At 50.7% G+C, this 23,873-nt stretch overlaps 2 long non-coding RNA genes across 2 annotated transcripts; both read left to right on the top strand.

Moving 5' to 3' along the window:
• Nucleotides 1–285: 285 nt before the first annotated feature.
• Nucleotides 286–3,068, top strand: LOC104004601 (uncharacterized). The gene is made up of 2 exons (XR_677586.4): nucleotides 286–1,794; nucleotides 2,557–3,068. It is a non-coding gene; the product is annotated as an uncharacterized LOC104004601 (long non-coding RNA).
• Nucleotides 3,069–21,825: 18,757 nt separating this feature from the next.
• LOC129138667 (uncharacterized) lies at nucleotides 21,826–23,564 on the top strand. The gene is made up of 3 exons (XR_008541996.1): nucleotides 21,826–21,963; nucleotides 22,514–22,625; nucleotides 23,309–23,564. It is a non-coding gene; the product is annotated as an uncharacterized LOC129138667 (long non-coding RNA).
• Nucleotides 23,565–23,873: the final 309 nt, after the last annotated feature.

Below are 23,873 nucleotides of genomic sequence, written 5' to 3'. Positions count from 1 at the left end.
CCAGAAGTGGGGGTGACCTGCCTGCTGCGGGCTCCCTGGGTCAGACGCCCTCAGAGCCTGGGTCCTCCAGCTTCCACTCCCCACAGCCTCTGGCCACAGATTCGGTTGGAGTCGCTGCTGAGGCCACAACAGAGGGCTGCAGCCGAGCGTCCACCAAGACAGGGGTCCGGCCTCCTGCCCCACCTGGCCCTAAGCGGAACCACTGCAACCCCTTCTCACCCTCCAGGAGCAGCCGCGTGCGGGGAAACAGCATCCTGTGTGAGGTGGAAACCGGGAGAGGACCCTCCCCCCGCACCTTTGGGTGGACCCGGAATTGCGCTCATTTATGTGGCCATTTGGAAGATGCCCCCGTGCGCTGAGCCCCCCGTCCCCTCGGTTCCTCCCTTCTCCCTCTCCTCCCCCCACCCCTTCCCCTCCCTCTCCCCCCTTCTCCCTCGCCTGCCCCCCGCACCCACCTTGCTCTTCCCCCACCCCTTTCCCCTGAGCCTCACTCCCTAGTGAGCCGGCAGCCCTGAGCCTGTATCTCAGGCGCTGCTTCCCGGAGAACAAGCTAAACACTCTTCACTCTCCGTCTGAGGGGCTGCTGCCACCAACACCACAGAGGGGGCGCACACAGACCTCCATTGCTCACAGTCTGGCGGCTGCGTGTCTGAGGTCGGGCCGGCCGGGCCAGGTTCTTGCTAGGGCGGCTTCCTGGCCAGCAGGCGGTGGAGAGCGAGCTCTGGTCTCCTCCTCTTCCTAGGAGGGCACGCATCCCCTCATGTGGCCCCACCCTCATGACCCCATCTAACCCAAATCACCTCCCAAAGGCCCACCTCCAGATGTCATCACAGTGAGGCTTGGGTTTCCACAAAGGGCACGGTCCGTCCCCGGTAAATATACACGCAAGAGCTTAAGGCTCTCAAAGTCATATCATGGAAAACATTAGATTTCCTTAAACGTTAATATGCATCTTATTTGTATTTAAAAGGGTTTAACAGACAACCCTCTCTCAAAATGATGCCAGGCAAGCCGAGAGAGATCATCACCCATTCTTGTAATCCAAAGCTTTAAAAATTCCTTTCCTGGCTGGACGCAGTGGCTCACGCCTGTAATCCCAGCACTTTGGGAGGCCGAGGCCCGCAGATCACCTGAGGTCAGGAGTTGGAAGCCAACCTGACCAACATGGTGAAACCGTGTCTCTACTAAAAATACAAAAATTAGCTGGGCGTCGTGGCATCTGCCTGTAATCCCAGCTACCACAGAGACTGAGGCAGGAGAATCACCCACATCTGGGGGGCGGAGGTTGCAGTGAGCCGAGATCTCACCATTGCACTCCCACCTGGACAACAAGAGTGAAACTCCATCTCAAAAAAAAAAGTCCTTTCCTTCTCTGGATGTGCAAGGAGCAGGAAACTGACCACAGCCAGCCAGAGCCATTTCCAGGTCCCTCCGCTGAAGCGCTCCTGAGCACTCCCTACCTTCCCTGCCCAGCACCCTTCCCTCCCGAGTCCCACCTCGATTCTCTTCCGGAGACACGCAGCCTGGGCTCCGTGGGCTGCCCTACCCTGCCCTCCGAGATGGTCCCGTGACCCAGGCCTGGCCGATGAGAGCACCCAATGCCCCGCTGCAGTGATGGGCTCAGAGGTGGGCACAAGGCCCCAGCCAGTGCAAGCGTCTCAATCAGAGGCTCCTGTTTGAACTGCTGGGAAGAGGAAATCTCAGAGTAGACTTGAGGCTGCAAAGAAATGACCGTGGCTGCCAGGAGCTGGCAGGAGGAGAAATCTGGGGGACTCATTTCAGAGGAAGGCATAGGTAAGAGATAGAGACCACTGAAGCCCCTAGATCCACCCATTCCTGAATGCCCCTTTGCAGTTAGTAATTGCATACATCAACAACCCCTGCCCCTTCAATGACATTCTTTTTCTGGCTTTTATCAGCTTGAATTGAGTTCCTGATGACTGCAAACAAAAGAGTCCCACTCAAGTAGTTGTTGGTGCCGTTTTTTAGTTTAGGGCACTTCTGACTTTGAAGTTAAACAGTTAAACACTTGAAAGGAATGCAGTCGGTATGGAGGTTTTTGTTTTTACTTATTTGTTGCTGTTATTTTACACAAAACAGGAGTTTCAAACATCTGGAGGCTTTTAAGGATGGGGATAATTTCTCACAGCAGCCTTAAATGCTTTGAGGTGAAGCCTCCTGTTTCTCACTGAACTTATTTTCTCAAACGTCTGGGCGGCTTTAAGCATTGCATTTAAGCAAATACTCTAAACTTGTGAAGCAGGAGAAGAAAACAGGAGGCTCAATGCCCCATGGGGTTTACAGTGCAGGGGTAACTTCTAGGGGTGAAAGGAGGGACAATGCGGCCAAGAGCTAGTGGGGCCCAGCTGCTCCTCACCCCATCACCTGCTACAAACCTCGAGGCTGCCACGCGACCAGGCGAGGCCCCGCCCTGCAGCACACGGCCCTAACCCCCTCTGGGCTCCACATTCTGCCTGGAGAAAGGTCGCGGGGGCTTGCGGACAGCAGCTGCATTCCCACAGGGAATACCCCAATGGCATCGCCATTCCATCTCAGCCCCAGCAGCTCCAACCAGCACGGGCCCCGCCTGCTGACCAGCAATGCCGCTTAGCCTTTCGCCAGCCTGGGAATTTTCAAGGCTCCACGATTTCATCGCAAACAGCAAGCGCTCCACCTAGTGGACAGAAGCCGGAGCTGCCTCCCGAGACGGTGAGGACCAGCTGCAGGGTTCATCCAGCCGGGGCTGGAGCCTCTGCTTCCTTCTCCGGCAAGTCCCACTCCCTTCACTGACGACAGGAGGCAGCGGCATCAGGAAGACGTCACCGTGGTTCTTCAAACCCAAGAGTCAAACCTGTCCACAGGGTCGATGGTTACACAATTCTCTCGTTTCCGTAAACTGCCCCTACGCCAAGGTTTATTTACTCTAAAGAGGTGTGGGGTCCTGGCAGCAGGGGCCCAAGGAGGCGTGGATTCCGCCAGGACGAGGGGTGTGACGGCCTCACCTGCGTCTCACGCTGGCTTTGCAACCACAGGTTTGGGAAAATAAATGAAACACATTATTCACTGTGCCCATTCGGCTCCAAACAGCAGGTCACTGTTGTGCAAGAATGACCCAGAGGATGGCAGGGGAGATGGCGAGGCAGGTCACACACGTCCTAAACAATGGAGCCTTACCCACCCCAAACACACGCACACACAGACACGGGAAAACACAGACAGGCATATATGCAGACACACACGTGTGTTCACACACAACCATGAAACACAGAAAGACACTTGTACGCACAGACAAGCCCTGAGACAGCATGCGCACACAGACACGTGTGCACACACACATGCACACCTGTGCTCACACACGGACCCATGCACACAGACACACGCATGCACACCTGTGCTCACACATGGACCCATGCACACAGACACACGCATGCACACCTGTGCTCACACACGGACCCATGCACACAGACACACACATGCACACCTGTGCTCATGCACGGACCCATGCACACACACACATGCACACCTGTGCTCACACACGGACCCATGCACACAGACACACACATGCACACCTGTGCTCGCACACGGACCCATGCACACAGACACACGCATGCACACCTGTGCTCATGCACGGACCCATGCACACAGAAACAGAGAAACACACCCACACAGCCGCATGTGTGCACATATTCATGCACACACACACACAGGGACACGCTTCCCTCACACAGACTCCCCCTTTGGGCCCACCCTCCCAGCCTCCAGCACAGGCCAGGTGGAGCACCTGTGGTCAGGAAAGATGGAGACAGGGGAAGCACAGCCCTTTTCAGGGAGGACAGGAGGACCGGGGATCATGGCCTCTCTTAAGGAGGATTCCGGGGGATAGGAGGAGCACGGCTCCTTCCAGGAAGGATGGGGGTTGGGGCGAGCGTGGCTCCTCTAGGGGGATGGGAGATGGGGGGAGCCTGGCTCCTCTCGGGGGGACAGGCTGTGGGGGAGCAGGCACCTCCCAGGACAGTGGGTGCTGTGGTCCCTGCAGCTTCGTGCTGGCACTGGTGGCTGGCTCACACAGCCTTTCTGGAACTTTAGTCCTCCCTCAGAGCAATTTGGGAACTGGAGTTAGGGCCAGCGAGGATGAGGGGGCACATAAGAGATGAGAGGACCTCACCCAAAGCACACCCCAAGCCAGGGCTCCTGCCTCCCCTGGCTCCCTCTGCCTCCGTCCCCCTTGTGAGGTGGGGTCCCCGGTGCTGCTCTCCCCACGGCCCCCTGACCGCGGCTGTGCAGGTTTCTTCTCACACCAGTAAGTCCTCAGCTCCCACCCGGCCCAGGGAGTGCTCACCCACTCTCCACAGGCATTGAGCCCACAAGACGCCCCCACTTCCAACACCCACGGTACATGGAGCACCCCTGGCCCCCGGCTTCCAGATTCAGCAGAACAGCTCCCAGGACGCGGAGGCGCCTCACTGTCACCCACCTGGGAGAGGCACACGCCAGGCACAGGAGAGGTGGGGGGGCCTCCGGGAACCACCATGGTCACTGCCATGCAGGCCCCTGGACCCTCATTTGGGGTTTTTATGGGGTTCCAGACATGACCGATTAGGCCACAGGCCTCTGGGGACTGACCCCATCCGGGCGTCTCCCTCTCGGGTGGGGTGGGGTTGGGTGCGCCGGGCTGACCCGCTCCGGTTCTACTGGCAACCAGCCCACCCTCCGGGAGCCGCCCCCTTAGCATCGAAGAGTGAGAAGATCCAGAGTGGGAGCTCCGTGCCCACAAGCCGGACAGAGACCGCGTCTCCTTCTGTGATGCTGCAGCAAAGGGGTCCGGAGAGGCCACCGCATCCCTGCCCACCAGGGCTTCTCCAGCCTCCTCCAGCCAGGGATCAACCCCCACATGCAACCTTTCTCCTCTGCCCTGTGCCCCGCAGCCCTGCTCGCCCACCTCACACACACGTACAGTCACACAGACATACAATCACACACCATCACACAAAATCACACATCCACCCCATCACACACAATCACACACAGACACACACCATCACACACATGCAGTCACTCACACACCATCACGCACACACAATCACGCACCATCACACCAGACACACCATCACACATACACACATAGACACATACACGTGCAGCCACAGACACGGTCACACATCACACACACAGACACAATCACATGTGCAGTCAGACACCATCACACACACAGAATCACACACAGACACATGCACAATCAAACATACCATCACACACCAAGACACACACATCATTACGCACAGACACATGATCACACACGGACACAATCGCACACACACAGAGACACACATGATTACACATCACACACACAGACACACACAGAGACACACACGATTACACATTATCACACACAGACACACACATCACACAGACACAATCACACATGATCACACGTAGACACACAATCACATATAGACACAGACATACACACCACACAGACACACACATGAACACACACAGACACGTCGCGGAAGCACTGCTCAAGTCCCATTCGGGGCTGGAGCCCTCGACCCTCTCACAGGAGGCCGACGTGGCTGCCAGGCTCTGCTTCCCCGTGCACAGCTCACCGACCGCAGGTGAGGGCGCTGGCTGAGCAGACCCGGCCTCCCGTGCAGGGGGAGAAAGAGGCTCCTAGGGCGGCCTCCACCACCGAGGTGTGGACAGAAGACCCGGCTCAGCAGGAGACTCTGCAAGAACCAGATGAGAACCCTCATCTGACTCGGAGCCAGGGTCCAGAAGGCTGCAGACAGTCCAGGAGTCACTCCCCACGCAGTCCAGAGAGAGTGGGGAGCAAAGCTGGCCTCATCCACAGCAGGGCAAGCCCCGGAAGCCGCCCTCGGGGGTTGGCCATGAGGTGGAGGCTGTCGCTGGAGGGCAGGTTGAGGGAATTCCCCGTCACAGTGACAGGGTGGCTTAGGAAAAGCTCAGAAAGCTGCCCCGTAACCACTGCCAGGAAGTGCTTTCCGATGTCTAACCTAAGTCCTTCGTGCTACGGTTTTCAAATTTTATCCTCAAATAGTAACAAGCCACATGCCTCAAATATCAAAGCCTATGAAGACAGCACGTGACCTCCTTCCCTGCCCCAGCCCCATTCCACGGGCCTCGCCCCTCCCAGCCTCCCGAAACCACTGCTCCTGATTCCTTTCTCCGTTCCAGGACGGTAAGCCCAGGTCTGGGCAGGCCCACGGGCAGATGGCCCTGCACAGGGAGCCTCACCCCAGGCCACAGATAAACAGAATGCTTCCCATCGCCTCCGCGTCACACACACATGCAAACAGTAAATGGAAACACCGTGTGAAATTCTGAAACCTCTACCCGTGGACGCTGGATCTGGGCAGCGACGTGAATGGACGGCAGGTGCGGGCGTGGGTTTTTCACTGTGGTGGGGGGTGGGGCTGCAGGGGCAAAGGGCGGGGCCAGAACGATCCATGGGGCGACCGACGGATCGGAGCTGGAGACACTGCAAGTATCTGTAGTGTCAGAAGGTGAGGAGATGCACAAACACACACCACAACGACGGGGCTCGCCGCGAGGACACTGGGGCTCGTGAAAAGCGCTCCCGAGGCCAACGCTGGAACCATTTGAACAGGAAAACAGCGCAGCGCTGGGCGGTAACCCGAGGTGTCACGAAAGCATCCGCAAGTCCACACTGATAGAAAGAAGCTCTGGACAGATTTACCGCTGGGCGAGGAGAGCCCGGCGCGTGATCCAGCTCGGGGTCAGGGATGGTCCTGTCGGTGCACGAGAAAACCCAAACCCCAAGAGGGGCGTTCCGCAGAGTTCCTAACAGAACCCTTCAAAACCCTCAAGGTCGTCAGAAACAAGGAAAGCCTGAGAAACGTCCAGCCAAGGGCAGCCCCAGGGGTCGGGTGACTAAACGTCACATGTAGTCCCAGAGGCGGGGCTGGCACAGAAAGAGGGAGAAAACTAAGGAAGCGGAATGAAATATTGTCCTGTCGATAATGACGGATCAGTGATCAGTGTGGGCTGGTCAGTTACGACACATGCACCAGTACGGGGACGTGGACGTGGGGTCCATGGGACTCTGCCTTCTTCTCCGTCATCCTGTAAATATAAAACTCCACTAAAATTGTTTGGAAGTTGTTAAAATAGGGAAGCTTAAAGAACAGCTAAGTCCGGGGTTCAGGGACACGGGGGTTTAGACGCTCTGGGGTTTAGGCCCTGGGGTTTGTGCACCCTGGGGTTTAGGGACATGGGGGTTTGGGCGCACGGGGGTCTGGGCGCACCGCACTCAGTGCTCCCTTCCGGGGGCTGCCCTTCTGCTTCCCACACACGCTTCCATTTTCCTTTTGTCTTTTTGTCTGTCCCGCGGGTTTGTCCTTTCCCATCTCCTTAGAAAGCCTTAAACTTCCTTAGTACTGTGGGTGAGTTTTGATTTTCCATAATAAAAGTACATTGTGAGACACTGTTTTTTTTTTGTTGTTGTTGTTGTTGTTATTATTAAAAAAAAAAAAAAAGTGAAGTTAGCTGCCTATCTCAGCAAAGCCCATGTGGAGTGGGTAACGGGTGAGCTGCAGACCCCGTGCGTCCTGACATTAAAGGCGTCTCGGGACAGCCCAGCTCACTGGCATGAACTTCCCTCCACGGCCATGGCCACACACTCACACAAGCACACTCACACGCACACACACGCACACTCACACGCACACACACGCGCACACACCCACAGGCACACTCACACGCACACACATGCACACTCACATGCACACACACGCACACACAGGCACACTCACACGCACACACAAAGCACACACATGCACACTCACGCACACACACAAACACATGCACACTTACATGCACGCACAGTGCACACTTACACACACCCCCACGCACACACATGCACAGACACGCACACCCACACACGCACGCACACACACGCGTGCATGCTCATTTCACCCACACTTCCTAGTTCAGATCACACACATCCTCTCACAGTCAGTGAGGTCTGTAAAACAGGTCAGGGGTGACCATGGTCCATGGGTGCTGCAAACTGCTGAGACAATATTTTCCTGAAAAAGATCATCTGAAGCCATTTTGGCTGCAGTGTTCCCGCACCTGTGCAAATCCCATCAGGCCTCGTGGTGCATCTGAGAGCTGTTGTGCCTGGTCCCTACGTAGGGACCATCGGAAAGCCACAGACGCCCACTGGTGCCACGGCAACCCCTGGGTGGCGCTGGACAACTTGGTTCCACCTGGACACACTCCCGCCCTGCACCCTCTGCCCCAAGCCCCACCTGCCCGGCCCACTCCCACCGCAGGCTCCGGCTGGGGCTTGGCTTGGGTTTGTCAGGCGGTGCCCAGAAGGCCTGTGCCAGTCCATTTTCACATTGCTATGAAAGAACACCCCAGGCTGGGTGAAGTGTAAAGAAAGGAGGTTTAACTGGTCACCGTGCTGCAGACTATGCAGGAAACCTGACGCCAGCAGTGGCTCCTGGTGAGGCCTCAGGAAGCTTCCTCTGGTGGTGGAAGGTGAAGGGAGCCTGCGCGTCACAGGGCGAGAGCGGGAGCAAGCAGGGGCAGGTACCAGGCTCTTTAAACCACCACATCGCGCATGAGCTCCCATGGCAAGGACGGTGCCAAGCTATTCATGAGGGATCTGCTCCATGGCCCACCTCCACATTGGAGGCCATGTTTCCACAGGAGACTTGGAGAGGACACATCAAACCGTACCAGAAGGGTGGGAGCAGAGCTGCGGGTGGCGACTGCCTCCAGGCAGGTGGGGTGATGCCCACCGGGGCCGCCTTGGTCCTTCCCTGGCCGTGGTTAACCTATTTCCTGCCAGGACCGGGCAGATCACCAAGTGGGAACAGAAGGTGCTGAGTCTAATGGCTCCTTTCCCCGTGGCTGCGGCGCAGTCTCTGCTGGCCACTCAGGGCTGACAGTCTCTGCCAGGTGCTCCAGGGCCATTGATGAACGCTGGATATTCCCCCAAGAACACAACAAAACTATCTTGTCTACACAGCTTGCCTTGGCTCACTTTCGAAACAATGTTCGGACTTTCTACGCAAATTCCCATCAATCAGTTATATGATGAACACCACCAGCTGCAGGCCTCTATCCACGGCTCCCCATGAAGTTATACCTTATAAATAACATTATGATTCCATGATAAAATAAAATCATGTTTTTGTAGAAAAATAGCTATTCTATAAATAAAAATATAAATAAGAATAAGCTGTTCTCAAGGCAAACATCGCATGGATTTTTCTGTTCCACACGTCCTGGAAAATGCACTCCACGTGGGGTAGGGACAAAGCCTAGACTGTGAGACTGTGTGCAACGGCCTCTTCGAAGGCCCCTCATTACCTGTGTCCCTCGCCCACCCTGCAGTCTCCACGGAGCTCCCGGGAGCCATCTCACCCATGCCACCTGTCAGTACGACCTGGGCATGGCTTGGCATCAACTCCCCTGCCTATTTCAGTAGAACGCCATCTGCTCTGCACCTCAGAACATATGTCCTGCTTTTGATAAACTCATTGGAATCTACATATCCCCTGATATGCAAGCACAGTTTACACAACAGCGTCTAAACGGAGAAACTGGGTTTCGCCCACACTTCTCCACAGCCTTCCGCCCTCTGGGAAGCGATCTTGGGTTGGCAGCAACTCCCGACCGCCTGCAGGACCAAGTCAGGCCCCAGCTGCAGGATGCAAAGACCCAGTGCCAAACACACACCCTGGGTGCACCCTGAGCCACCCCTCCTCACTCACCATGTGCAGAATGTTGTCAAGTATTCTCAGTGATAAAAATGCTGTCTACAGAATAAATACCATCTACAGTCCCAGAATCTCCCAGTCTGGGGGTTTCTCGAAGGGCATGTGGCTTGAATATTCCCATGGAGTCCCCGCTTCCATATTCTGCTCTGGGATTCTGGAACTGAGATCTGCAAACCTTTCCCAGATCACCACCAGCAGGGAAGTTCCAGAACATTCTGCCAAACAGCAGCACTGGCAGAGACCTGGAAGGTGGGAGAGAGGAAAGCCACCCTCCATTCCAGCACCCGACCGGCTCCAGCTTCTGCCAGGTCTCATGTCACCGCTGGAGCCTGGCCTTGGGGCTCAAGACCTCCGAGTCACACTCCCCTGCCCTCTGGGCTTGCGTGCCTACCGGGGAGTGCTCTCCTCTGAGCTCTGCCACGCTGGGAGCCCAATCCCCCTCTTCACTCCTGGGCCTCAGGGCAGCTGCTGCCTCCCTCCGGTTCTGATATCAGGGCTGCCCATTGCCCTGGGATAAATGCCCCCCAAAACGCCCACACTCCAGTCCCCACAACCTGTGAGCAAACGCTGTCCCACGGCAAAATGGGCTTTGCAGATGCAAATAAGGTTACTGACCTTAAAACAGGGGGAGTATCTGGGACAATCCAGCAGGCAGAGGGCAATGACATGAACCCTGGAATGCAGGGAAGCTTCTCCAAGCAGACACGGAAGAGAGTCTGCAGAAAGGGACTGCAGAGGGTTTGAAGCGATAGAAGGTCTCAAGCCACTCCTGATGATTTGAAGACGTCGGGTGGGGAAGGGGACATGATGGGGAGTGCAGACGGCCTCACGGGGCTGAGAGGCTGAGAGTGGCGAGGAAGGGGGACCCCTGTCCTGCACCACAAGGACTGGACTCTGCACACTCCCTGGATGGCCCTGGAAGCAGGTTCCCTTCTCAGAGCCCCCAGATAAAGCCCAGCCCAGTCAACGCCTCGATTTCATCCTTGTGAGACCCTTAGCAGGGGACCCAGTGCAGCCCCTGACCCTGGCCCACAGAGCCATGGGTGATGAATGAGTTGCTGTTGGCTGAGTGAGGGTCACCAGTTACCCAGCAATAGAGAACTAACATGCCCAGTGCCCTCCCCATCCTCCAGTGTCTATGCAAACAATGCCCAAGTTCAACCTCACATTCATTTGAAATACCAGGGTGGTTTCTGTTTCCCAACTGGACCAATACAGAGGCAGCCATCAAATTCAGACCTTGAACAATAAAAGAGCATCTCTCACTGCCTGCAGGATGCTTCCTCCCCAGCAGCCACAGGCGGTGGCTAGCTTCTCTCCCAGGAAGCTTCGTGTCACCAAAGAGTCCTGCTCCCAAGAGAATTATCCTCGCGTGGCTCTGAAATCCACCTTCTTGCCAATTCTAACTTGTGTGGTGTGCCAGGCCTTTAGGCTCCCCAGTATGTGAAACCTCACCCCTCCTCTCCATCAGAAAGTCCCCTCAGACTGAGCCCCACAGGCCCCCTGATGTCTCCTGGCTCATAAAATCGTGGAACCCTCTCTGCCCGGCTCTTCTCCCTGGATGGTGACGTCCAGTCTGCAGCGCAGGTGCTGGCCAGTGGGAACCCTCAAACTGAACGGATGTCTCATGATTTCATGGCCGTTTCATTTGTAATAAATGTTTCCCTATTAAGTCCATAATTTCTCAGTGGTTAGACGTTGGCGTATACCCTGACAAAGCCCTTCTTCATGAGAAAGAGAGTGCAGTCGTGAAGCTTCAGCCCTCGGAAGAGAAGGCAGGACCCGACTGCATGTCGATTCTAAAACACACGGAAATAAAACAGGCACATAGCTCCACAAAAGACAGAGCCTTCAGCGCTGGCAAATTCAATGTGAAAAAAAGATATTACAGTTTTGTAAGTGTAAAAAAGCATAAATGAAGTCAATTAATGGGATTAATTATTATTAAAATATTCATAATATGGATACTTTAATATGGATGTAGGTGAACTGCAACTCTAGTAATCAAGAAATTTTCAATACAACAAGCACCTTAGGAAGTCTCCAGTGATGAAAACATATATTCAACTACTGACCCACCTGCCCATCTACCTACCCATCTACCATCTACCTACCCGTCTCCATCTACCTACTTATCTGCCATCTACCTATTCGTCCACCCATCAACCTACCCATCTTCTCATCTATCTACCCATCTACCATCTACCTACCCATCTGCCTACCCATATTTCTGCATACCTACCCAGCTGATATGGTTTGGATCTGTGTCCCCACCCAAATCTCATGTTGAAATGTAATCCCAAATGCTGAAGGTGGGGCCTGGTGGGAGGTGATTAGATCCTGGGGGCAGTTTCTCATGAATGGTTTAGCACTGTCCCCCTAGTGCTGTTCTCTTGATAGAGTTCTCACGAGATCTGCTTGTCTAAAAGTGTGCAGCACCTCTCCCCACTTTCATGGTGCTCCTGCTACACCACGTGAGACTCCATGCTCCCCTTCACCTTCTGTCATGCGTGTAAGTTTCCTGAGCCCTCCCCAGAAGCTGAGCAGATGCCAGAATCATGCTTCCTGTACAGCCTGCAGAACTGTGAGCCAATTAAACCTCTTTCATTTATAAATTACCCAGTGTCAGGTATTTCTTTATAGAAGTCCCAAAATAGACTAATACACTGTCTACCCATCTACCTAGCCCTCTACCATCTACCTACCCATCTACCCATCTACTTACCCACTTGTCCATCTACCTACCCACCTACTCATCTACCTACCCACCTATTTATCCACTTACACATACACTCATCTACCTACCCATCTGCCATCTACCTATCCATCTCCTCATTACCTACCCATCTATTCATCTACTTATACATATACTTATCTACCTACCCATCTGCCCATCTACCTATCCATCTCCTCATCTACTTATCCATCTACTCTGCCTACCCATATATCTGCATATCTACCTATCTACCTACCCATATCCCCATCTACCTACCCATCTACTCATCTACCTACCCATCTCCTCATCTACCTACCCATCTCCTCATCTACCTACCCATCTGCCATCCACCTATCCATCTCATCTACCTACCCATCTCCTCATCTACTTATACATATACTCATCTACCTACCCATCTACTCACCTACCTACCCATCTGCCTACCCATGTATCTGCATATCTACCTACCGATCTATGCATTTACCCACCCATCTATGCATCTCTTAACAATCTACTTACCCATTGATCTGTCTCTCTACACATCTATTCATCCATTTACTTACCCACCTATCCATCTAACCATCTGCCTACCCATCTACCTGCCTATCTACTCATCTACTTACCCATCCACCTATCTCTTTAACAATCCACCTACCCAACTACCCATCTCTCCACACATCTACTTCCCACCTACCTACCCATCCATCCATGCTCCTGTCTATCTGAATACACACATTCACACGCAGGAATCATAAATCAAGTGTGGTATGATGGTAACCTTTGGGAAATCTGAGTAAAGAGTAATTACTTGTACTATTTTGAGAATACTTTTGAAAGCTTATAACTATTTCAAATTCAAATTTTAACATGGCCCAGAAACTCAGAGCCTCAAGCAGAATGAAAAGCTGGAGCACTGCCTTCGACATTCTCTGGTTCCCACCACACTCTGCTCCGTGTCTGGGGACTGTGGGTGGAAAATGAGCACAGAGTTGAGTGACTGAAGCGGCGGAATCTGGGCTGTGCTTCGCCAGGCCTGACACATTACTGATTACAGAGTCTTCATGGAAAATGGTCTCTGTGGCACCACATGGCGTAGGCATCACAATGGGCTGAGACCTGGAGCAGGGGCAGTGGCTCTGGCGGTGCCTCCCCCACACATACTACTGAGTGGACACAGCAAGCTGCCATTTCCTCCCAAAGTCAATGTTAAGATGTGGAGGTGCACCATGCAGACCTCCCTACAGAGAGCACATGCTGCTGGCTGCAAGGAGGCCACTGAGCCCACAGCCCCTGCTGAGCAGGGCCACACTCCTCCCAGCAGCCAGCCAGCAATGGAGCTCGGTAGGGCTTCCCCAGGGCTCCCCTCACTGGGGGCCCAGCCTGGGTTCCCTCAGGGCCCGTCACATCCGCACCTGTCACATCTGCACCTGCTGTCTGCACTGTGATGTGAGGCTTCCCTTGTCCAATCTCCAGCCTGGGTCTTGGCCTGACCTTCACATTCTCTCCTCTCCTGACTTCATCTCAGTGTCTCAGTCCACCAGAGGACTTAAAGACACCTTCCATGTCTGTCCACATCATTTATGCATTTGCTTTTAAAGTGCTTTCTGAGCAGTAATAATATGCTGGCAGGTAAGAACCTGAGGTGTGAAAATCAGGCCCTATTGGTTTGGAAACCTTGCGATTATCCAAGGCTCTGGAGATGATGTGCGACGTCACAGTTCTGGAAGGGAAGACCTGCATTCGTGCGTGCTTGATACCTGCTCCCTTTGATTCGGGTGATGTAGAGGGCATTTTCATCTTTGATGGAGATGACCTGGCAGCAGAAGGGGCCACCCCCAGCTGACCCTGAGTTGCTTCTGAGCTTCAGTAAAACGACCAGTTCATGTAGGTACCACTGTCCAGCCTCAAGTTGCAAATGAGACATTTCATACATTTTGCAAGGGTAAGATGCAGAATTGTCCTTTAACAGGCTTTTAAATGTATAGCATTAAAATTATGATATAATAAGAAAAATAAACAGGAACATAATCACAAAATAGTATAGGTTTTGAAGAAAACCCTGACCTCATGTATTTTGGAGCCAAAATGGCCTCTTTCTCTTTCAGAATCATCTGCTTACTCTCCATTCTCCAAACAATGTCACCTACTTATTCTTGAAAATGTGAGGTCTTTTAAGAACTAAGAGTTTTCAAAATATTAATTCACAAATTAATTTAACTACCTGAAGAAATGGTAATTTCCATCCCTTGTATATAAGTGTACTTTTTGGTCAAAAAAGTAAGGAACCGTTGTCTTTTTTGTTTGTTTGTGTTTTTTGGAGACAGGGTCTCGCTCTGTCACCCAGGCTGGAGGGCAGTGGCTCAATCACAGCTCACTGCAGCCTCCATCTCCCAGGATCAAATGATCCTCCCACCTCAGCCTCTTGAGTAGCTGGGAATACAGGCGCATGCCACCACGCCTGGCTAATTTTTGTTTTTGCTTTTTTTGCACAGACTGGGTTTCACCATGTTGCCCAGGCTGGTCTGGAACTCCTGGTCTCAAGTGATCCTCCCACCTCGGCCTCCCAAAGTGCTGGGATTATAGGCATGAGCCACCGCACCTGGACAAGCCATTGTTCTCTAATAGCATTTTAATCTTGCAGATTTCTCGTATGTGATAAAAAATAGTTAACTTTTATAAGACTTAGTTTTTTTAATAGAAAGGCATAATTGGATTTAATCTGTTTTAATCTGATGTTTGAATCTCAGATCTACAAAATATCTTATAAAGGAATACAATCTGTAAAACTTAATAGGTAGTCACACAAAATTAAGTCTGAAAACCATAATAGATTGTTTACATTCTCTCCTTGGCTGTAAAAAGTTTCCTTTGATTAATCCTATTCTTTCTTCTGTTAACAATTGTTATTTCTCATTGGATTAATTTTTCTCATTTCATTGTGACTGCAGTTGTCAACTTTATCTTTTCTATTAACTTTTTATGTCTCCCTAAAGCTTTATTTTTATACATCATTTCGTTTTTATGTTAAAAGCAAGCAGTATTATGAGCAACCAATTTCAGGCCTTGGCATTAGACACCACTATTGCTGTATTAGCACTTCCGTTTTTTCCTGGGTTAGCACAAAGTAGGTAGGATTCCTTAGGGAACCATGAGGAGCCAGGCAGAGGAGCAGCCTGGAAGCCCAGCTGGGCTGTGGGGGCAGAGGGTCCTTCCCTCCAGAGGCTCCTCCTGTGGCCGGCCCTCCTGAGCAAGTGTCTCAGGCGTGAGGACCTCGCTCCCGCTGGCTGGCACTCACCCCTCTCGCCATCCCTCCCCCTCCCTCACTGGTGCACCTGCAATTGGCACTCCCGAGGCCCACGCATGACAGGCAAGGCCTGTGTCTATGTCCTGAGAACACCAAGGGAACAAGCAAGACCGAACACTGCCCTCCTGGAGCTGACACACTCCTGTGTGCATGTGTGTACATGCGTGTGCATGCATACCTGTGTGCTACTGCCTTTGGGTACATATGTGTTTTAGACCATAAACCTCCAGTGGCAGAAGTTGCTATAGAAAAAAACAGTTCTTTTATAAAAGCCAGTACATACTACATGGTTTTGTAACTTGCCCATTTAACTCCATAGATATCAACAATTCTTACTGGGGTACAGTCACCAACAACTTGAGTTCTCCTCATGTCTGCCCCAGCAAACCTACTCCACTCTCTCTTCACTGAAAACTTGGCCAGCCTCAGACATTTTTCATCATATTCAAAATACTGGCCAGGCACAGTGGCTCACACCTGCAATCCCAACCTTCTGGGAGGCCAAGACAGGCGGATCGCTTGAGTCCAGGAGTTCGACACCAGCCTGGGCGGCATAGCAAAACCCCATCTCCACAAAAAAAAAAAATTTTTTTTAAATTAGCTGGGTATGGCGGCAGGCACTGATGGTTCCAGCTACTCAAGAGGCTGAGGGGAGAGGATCACTTGAAGGAGGTTGAGACTGCAGTGAGCTATGATCGCACCTCTGCACTCTAGTCCCAGCTCAGGCAACAGACAAAGATCCAATCTCAAAAAATAAAATAAATAATCCCCAAGAAGTTGCAGCCCCATAAGAAACACATGGCATGGTGCAGAGGGCACTTTGGCCAGAGGGTCATGGGGCCTATGTACACCCAGGTGCCAGGCATGACCGGGACACCATCTGCCCAAAACCATGGATGGCAGGGGCTCCCGAATTACCAAGGAGACACGTGGCCTCTCAACCTGCAAGTCAGGTGGCAAAGTCTGGCTTTGCAAAGGCCAGGGAAATGGAGGCTGTGCCCTTCCAGGGTCACCCGAGCTGGGGCTCTGGATCTCAGTGGGCACTTGAGGGGTCAGACGCAGCAGGAGGGTGTGGTCCCTGCCCCAACCAGCCTCCACCACAGCAGACGCACCCTCTCCCTGAGGCTTACAGGCCTGCTGTGAAGGGGGCGTCAGAGAGGGTGGTGGCGGGTTCCGCCCTGGCTCCCAGACCTCAACACTCCTGCCTCCTCTCCACCCTGCTGGCTGAGTCCCTGGACGGTCAGGACATTCCCATCCCCTCCTCCCTGGACCACACCCGCAGCCTCTTGCTGTTGCTCGGAGACCCCAATCCATCAGACTGCCCTCGAGGCCCATCCACATGGCTCCAACTCCACTGCCGTACATGCAAGGCGTCTACACAGGAGGCTCAGGCCCTTGTCGTGCCAAGTGGTGATCACTCAGGGCCCCGCTATCCTCCTTCCCCTCTCCAGGGTCCCACGTGACCATCTGCACAAAACCTCCACGCCGCTGAGTGCTGGACAAAGGGAGCACTGTAGAGTCGATTTTTGCTCCTGGGTCCCCAGCGCTGATGCAATGGCTGCGCGTCTGTGTCGCTGGGAGCCCTCCCGTCCACATCTGCCCTGAGGCTGCTGGGGCTCTGAGCAAACCCATGGCATGGTCTCATTCCATAGCTTTCTACGTTGTTAAACGTTCTTCTACAACACAGTGTGAACAGTTTAACATGATCCCAACCCCGAAAACGGTGCAGTGATTTGGTTCAATCTGAGCATACGTTTTGGACTAATTTGGGGGCAAAATCCCAGATGGGAAGTTGCAGGTCAGTGGGAATGAAAGACACAGCCCTGTCTTCCTTCTCACTAGATCACTCAGCTGAGATGCTGCGGTGCGTGGGGTCATCAGCCCTGTTTCCTCAGTCCCGTGATAAAGCGTCGTTTGTTTAGTTGGTTGGTTTAAAGCCTATCAGGTTGATAGGTGGACAGCTCTTACAAAGGTTGGTGACTATTTTGGGGTAAGGAGGGGCTAAAGGCAGAGCAGATCAGAAGCCGGCATGCTGTCATCAAATGGAGGAGGGAGGGGCTGAAAACACTTTTCCCTCCTGGCATCTCAGGGGACCCCGCAGCCAGGTCACCCTCAGCAGAGCGAAGCCAGGCACGCAATCCAAGAAAGGAGCTTCTGCCAGCACCGCCGTTCACGCCTGTAATGCCAGCACGTTGGGAGGCCAAGGCGGGAAGATGGCTTGAGCCCAGGAGTTCGAGACCAGCCTGGGCAACATGGTGAAACCCCACCTCTACAAAAATTAAAAAATTATCCGGGCCTGCTGGTGCATGCCTGTGGTCCCAGCTACTTGGGGAGGCTGAGGTGAGAGGATTGCTTGAGCCCAGGGGCTCGAGGCTGCAGTGAGCTGCAATTGTCCCTCTACACTCCAGCCTGGGTGACAGAGCAAGACTCTGTCTCAAGAAATTTAAAATTTTTTTTTTAAAAAAAGAACAGAACTTCTCCCGTCACCGTGACACTGCACACAGCAACTTTCATCCTTCATTTTCGGCTTGGGAGTCAGCAGTCCTTGGTGTTGTGCCAAGCTCTGCACAACAACTCTGGTTTCAATCTCGCAATATCCAACTGTTTCATAATTCCAGACGCGGTACATATTGCCCCAAAATGAATGATTTTATCACAGCAGTTGTCCGACTTATTGTTTACCATGTTTCTTTCTGCAATCCATTTTTCTCTATTATTTCAATAAAACAAGGCTCATTATTGTCACAAATTCCAGGCTCTAATATTTCTGGAACAAGGTGTATTAAGTACTGAAACACTGTTCACTGTGAAAATAAAAATTTAATGCCCTCCATTAATATCTGGTCAATAGTTTCAACAAGATAAAAATGCTTTACTTTTAAGTAATCTGAAGGTACTACTAGTTAGGATTTTTTTTTGCCAGCATTGGCTACTGAATTCAGTGAAAATGCCCACAAGCTGTAATGAAATTTCATTATTGGCCTTGATTAAAATTGAATGGACTTTGAAATCTTATAAGCAAAACACCATAGTTGCTACATGGGCATTGAGGTTAACAACATTTAAGTGAAGAGGAAAAAAGACGGGCTCTTCATACAGCGTATTGGAGAGGGAAAATGTTCCAGCAAAAGTATTTGCCATGAGTATAATTATAATCAACTACTCAGTTGTTTCATACCACAAAGACTTCAGCTTGACATATCAACAATTATGACTAAGCAATATTCTTGGCAACGTTCTCCCTCTTGGAAGATGTGGTGACTACTGGGTTGTTCAGCCTCTGCCCACAAGTTCCAGCAGAAACCCCAAAAGCCGGCTGAGCTGCTAGCCTGCGCCCACACACATTCCTGAACAGCCAGCCTGCGCCTACACATATTCCTGGACAGCCAGCCTGCGCCCACATGAAACTGTTTCTCAATTAAAACCAGTACTAGTGGCCCAGAAGGTAATGGGTGTTCCAAAACAAAACATAAAAACAAAAGCTAATTCTAGGATGGAAAACTTGGGAAACATGTTCACAGATTTCACCGTAGCAGTGAAACAGGACTCTCTACTGCAGCATTGTGTGAAAGATTCAATACGTACATAAATAAAGGGGATTTTAAAGAGGATAAGAGGGTTTAAGAGAGGATGTGGCCTAATTTTCAGTTTTCTTCATGCTCATTTGATCACTGATTCCTCATACTCCCCCACCCCATAAGTCCTTACTTTTTTGCTAACCATCTATTCTCATACGCAGAGACACTTCCATTCCATGGAATACAGTTTAGAAAATGCTGGCAAAAGGACTCACAAGGCCGGGCGCATGGCTCACGCCTGTAATCCCAGCACTTTGGGAGGCCAAGGCGGGCGGATCACGAGGTCAGGAGATGAAGACCATCCTGGCTAACACGGTGAAACCCTGTCTCTACTAAAAATGCACCACGCCCGGCCCCATTAAATAATTTTTAAATGTTTAACTGACACTGCACTCCTGGGATAAACTCCACTTTAGTCATGTGTATTATCCTTTTAATATGCTGCTGGACTTCTCTTATTTATTTATGTATTTATTTTATTTAGAGGCAGGGTCTCATTCTGTCATCCCAGCTGGAGTGTAGTGGTGCAATCATAGCTCACTGCAGCCTTGAACTCTTGGGCTTAAGCGATCCTTTCATCTCAGCCTCCCTAGTACTGGGACTACAGTCATGTGCCGCCACACCCAGCTAATTTTAGTGTTTTTAGTAAAGACGGGGTTTTGCCATGTCGGCCATGCTGGTCTTGAATTCCTGGCCTCAAGTGATCTGCCCGCCTTGGCCTCCCAAAGTGCTGAGATTACAGGCGTGAGCCACTGCACCCACCCACAATTAATTTTAAAGTATTCTCGTTACTTGAAAAAGAAAATCTGTACCCTTAGCTTCCTGGCCCCCACCAAATTCCTTCCCAACTTCACCGGCAACCCCCCACCCTAAACAACCACTAATCTGTTATTTTTGTCTGTAATCTTTCTGTTCAGTAATCTTTCTGTCTCTGTAGATTTGCCTATTCTGGACATTTCATATTAATGAAATCGCACAACCTGCGGTGCTTTATACGTGGCGTCTTTCATTCAACATACTTTTTTTCAGTTTCATCCATGTTGTAGCATGTATTGGCACTTCATTTGTTTGTATTTTTGAGTAATATTTCATCGTGTGGATATACCACATTTTATGGATATTTGGATTATTTCCAGCTTTTTGGTTATTATGGATAGTGCTGCTATGCCCACTCATATACAAGCTTTTCTGTGAGCGCATGTTATCATTTCTCTTGAGTGTATACCTAGGAGTAGATTTGCAGGATCATAGGGTTAACTCGATGTTTCACCATTCCAGGACTGCCAAACTGTTTTCCAAAGTGCCTGCACTATTTTACTTCCTCCTCAGCAGTGTATAAGGGTTCCGATTTCTCCACAGCCTCATTAACACTTGCTATTATCTTTTTCATTACCAGTAAGTGGCATCTCATTCTGGGTTTGATTTGCATTTCTCTCATGACTAATGATGTTGAGCATCTTTTCATGTACTTATCGGCCATTTGTATATTTTCTTTGGAGAAATGTGCATTTGCTTCATGTATTTTTAAAAACCATTTTATCGATATACATATTTAAGGTATACAACTTGATGAGTTTGAAATAAGTATATACCCATAAAAACGTCACTACAATGAATGCCATAAACATATTCATCACTTCAAAAAGTTTGCTCCCTCTCTCTTCATTTCTAATTCTTATGTTTTGTGATAAGGACACTTAACATAAGATCTATTTCCAGTAAATCTTTAAGTATGTAATACAGTGTTGTTAACTATAGTCACTATGCTGTACAGGAGGTCTCTAGGACTTATCCCTCTGGCATAGCTGAAGCTTTGCACCCAATGAGCAATGCCTGCTTGTTTCCTCCTCCTCCTAGCCCTTGGCAACCACCATTCTACTCTCTGCTTCTCAGTTTGAATATTTTAGATTCCTTATGTAAGTGAGATCGTGTAGTATTTGTCCTACTGTGTCCGGCTTCTTTAACTTAGTATATTTGCTGCAAATGGAAGGATTTCCTTTTTATTTTGTTTTATTTTAATTTTTTTTGAGACCGAGTCTCGCTCTGTTGCCCAGGCTGGAGTGCAGTGGCGTGATCTAGGCTCACTGCAAGCTCTGCCTTCTGGGTTCACGCCATTCTCCTGCCTCAGCCTCCCAAGTAGCTGCGACTACAGGTGCCAGCCACCATGCCTGGCTAATTTTTTTTTTTTTTTTTGTATTTTTAGTAGAGATGGGGTTTCACCGTAGCCAGGATGGTCTCCATCTCCTGACCTTGTGATCCGCCGGCCTCGGCCTCCCAAAGTGCTGGGATTACAGGCGTGAGCCACTGCGCCAGGCCAGGATTTCCTTTTTTAAAAAGGCTGAATGATGTTCCATTGTACGTATATGCCACATTTTCTTTATCTATTCATCCGTGGTTGAAAAAAATTTTTTTTTTAAGCATCTCTTTCAATCTTTGCAGATTGGCTTTGTGCTGGGGCATTCCTTCAACACCTAACCAGGATATTAACAACTCTGTCTTAGCCTTCACTTCTTGATAACCCTAGAGATCTTCCAAAGGAAAAAGCTTAGGGTCTTCTCAGATCTTTCCTGAATGCGTGACCTGCCCTGGGTATGTGCATGACATTTGAAATCCCCAATAAACACAAGTATTTTTTGAATGTCCTGATTTCCCAAAGAAACTCTCCCAGATTTTCCTCCCAGGCTTTATGTAATATATTGTATGTCTGAACCACAACTTTTTGTCCCAGGGAGCTGTGGGTTTTTTGGTCATCTCAGAATGTTTTCAAGCAATGCCTGCCACTTTTCTACCTTGAGTGGATTCAGACTTGGGCAAAACAGACAAATGCCTCATTTTAGTCTCTCAGATAGTTTCTGACCGGTTAGAATAGACAAACAAAGTCATTTGTGAATAAGGTCTGCCTTGCTCCCTCTGGAACCTGGGACCTGGGTCCTAAATTGGGAAAGTGGACTACTTTCTTCAAGATCACCATCGAGCTGATGAAGGCGTGGGGCAAGGGCAAGTGAAAATGCCACAGCACTTTTCTGTCACTTTGAAGTTGCCCTTTCCTCATTTCAGTGCTTTCCTGATTGATATAAGTCTTTTACTTTTTCCAGAGTTCTGGCAAAGTTTCTGCTGCTTTTTCTCCATGTTTCTGTAGAGGGACAGGAGTTTGGAGCTGTCTACTCTGCCATTTTCCTGATGTCACTCCACTTCTGAGTCTTTCCTATCTTTGTGGATAGCAGAGATGTCGATCTCGGATATGATACCCTGTAAGGATGGGGTCCTTCATGATGTGATATACAACTTAATATTCATTATATGGTTTTATGTCCCCAACATGTCTAGTAACCAAGGAGTGGACATAGGAGCGCCCCGCTCGCTAGCACTCTCAGTGACACACTTGGGGAATCTGTGTTTGTGTCTACAGCTTTAGGCTCTGTGAGCTGAAGTCTTGGACTCTGTGAGTGGCAGTGTGGGGAGTGGGGGAGGCATTTCCACCAAGTGATACAGTAAGAGTTTCACTAAACACAAAGCTATGGCTGCTTCCTAGACAGTCCATGCGTTTGTAACTGGCAAGCAGAGTTAGCATTCTGGAAAGAGGTGATTGCCTGTAATCGTCATTAGGAAGAAAGGATGTTGCCAGATAATAATAGGAAGGAGCAATGTATTTGGTACTCAGATGATTCATGCTGTCTCTTGGTACTTGCATGTTTAGATATAATTATTTAAGTGTTATCAACCACTGCCTCATAAAGGCATAGTAAGCAGGGGCTCAGACCCCATTAGGCAAGAGGAGCAGGATCAACCCACCAGGCAAACAACCTAGACCAGCAAAAGTGCTAGCCAGAGGATGAGAGGTGACAAGTATCAGTCTCTGCATGGGGTCCAACTACAATAGCAGGGGCTATGGTTTGTCCTTTCCCATTGACCCTTCTCTTGTACATTCCCCCAGGACCGGTGACCAGTTAGAAACATGGAGCAGCTCTACCTGGATGGAATGAACTTTAAGAAGCAGGTGGATCTGAGCAATGTACACATGGGTGGCTTGTGGATGTTGCTGACACCCTGCCTAAACATTCATCCTCCAATTGCTTTGAGTTGGAAGCGCACAGTTGCCCTTTTCCCCAGAGAACTGACCTTACTGAAACAGAAGGCCCCCTTCCACCTCACACCCTTGGCTGAAGGGCACAAAAGGCTCCTGGTCTTGAGGTAGGACTAACTCTGGAGGGCTGCTGAATTCTTTTACTCTCACTGCACTCATGCTAAAGTTTCTTTCCTCCAGCCTCCTAACCCCAGAGGAGGCTGAGCCATGATGCCCATTGTCAAGCAATAAATATTTAAGGAGCCCCTGAGATATGTCAGGCACCATCGTAGGTGCTGGGACAAGTGAATGTGACCAGGAAAGTCCCTCCCCTCTCAGAGGTTCTTTTCAAGTTGGAGGACAGCAAATACAGAAATATAGAGTCTAACATAACAACAGGGAGTAATAAACACTTTGAAGAAAAATAAAGTGGAAT

The sequence above is a fragment of the Pan troglodytes genome, chromosome X, assembly GCF_028858775.2.
Source record: "Pan troglodytes isolate AG18354 chromosome X, NHGRI_mPanTro3-v2.0_pri, whole genome shotgun sequence".
Lineage (NCBI taxonomy): Eukaryota > Metazoa > Chordata > Mammalia > Primates > Hominidae > Pan > Pan troglodytes.
Note: the sequence above shows the minus strand (reverse complement) of the source record. Positions and strands in the feature narration are given on the sequence as shown.